This window comes from Penaeus monodon, chromosome 33, assembly GCF_015228065.2.
Source record: "Penaeus monodon isolate SGIC_2016 chromosome 33, NSTDA_Pmon_1, whole genome shotgun sequence".
Taxonomy (NCBI): Eukaryota; Metazoa; Arthropoda; class Malacostraca; order Decapoda; family Penaeidae; genus Penaeus; species Penaeus monodon.
This window is the reverse complement of record NC_051418.1, coordinates 11960870-11961816: the sequence shown is the minus strand read 5'-3', so window position 1 is coordinate 11961816 and position 947 is coordinate 11960870. Positions and strand designations below refer to the sequence as shown.

Below are 947 nucleotides of genomic sequence, written 5' to 3'. Positions count from 1 at the left end.
ATTTTCAGCAGTAACGGAGGAGAAGAGAAGAGCGTTGACAAGCACAGGTAAAGTGACACGTATTTTATATTAACATAAAGACCATAATTCATTCTGGCCAATTTACATAATGTTTTTTTTGTGTGTGTGTGGATTTTCTGAATATCTTATCACTTCAGAATGATTGTTTGAATGTTTAAATTACTCCAAATATAATTTATAATAAAAATGAAATTGAAGAAGAATGACAGTGAATATTGAAAACGAATACGAAATAATTATTTTTTTTATTACTTTGTTATTTCATATATGCGGTTCACATACGGGTATAGCATTGCTTTCATACACATTCGAAGTATTATATTCTGTATTCATATTATCATTTTATCTAAAAACTACAAAACTTCGTCCATTAATGATCATAATAAAAAGAAAACAAAATCATGTTATGAATATAAACATGTTTAGATATTTGACACGAATGTAGAATATAGAGTAGTTCCCCTTATTCCCGTTTTCTGTAAACGCAAAGAAAAGATACTTTTTTTTTGCCTTCCGATTTGCAAAGCGATCAAATCACATGCTCGGTAATCAACGCTTAATTTCGCGCTTAATGGAGTCATTTCATCTAAGTTCCCTCCGGCCCATATAAAGCCCGCCGTGAACTTCACTTACGAGCTAATGGAAAGCTAATGAGGTGGGCGTGGTTAGTCGATCAAAATCAGAGTCAAAAGGGGCGTTCCTCAGGGTGCACTCAGAGGTCATGCGCGTCGCTGATTGGTGGGTTGCAGCCCCTTTAAAGAACAGTTAAGGGCTGTGATTGGTGCTTACGGGAACACTTATAGGGTGCTCGTGTTTCCTAGATGGTCATTGAAGTGGTGATTAACGAAAGGAATTTTAAAAGTAGGGGGATATATATATATTTTTTTTTTTTCTGCAGTAAGCTGAATGTTGTTTCTTCAGTGGGA

The 947-nt window shown here is 35.0% G+C and overlaps 1 protein-coding gene across 1 annotated transcript in view; it reads left to right on the top strand.

Moving 5' to 3' along the window:
- Nucleotides 1-947, top strand: part of LOC119594044 (nucleoprotein TPR-like) — a 24750-nt gene that overhangs the window by 8424 nt on the left and 15379 nt on the right. The window contains 1 exon segment of the mRNA XM_037943075.1: nt 9-47. The gene's annotated coding sequence lies outside the window, so the exon portion shown is untranslated.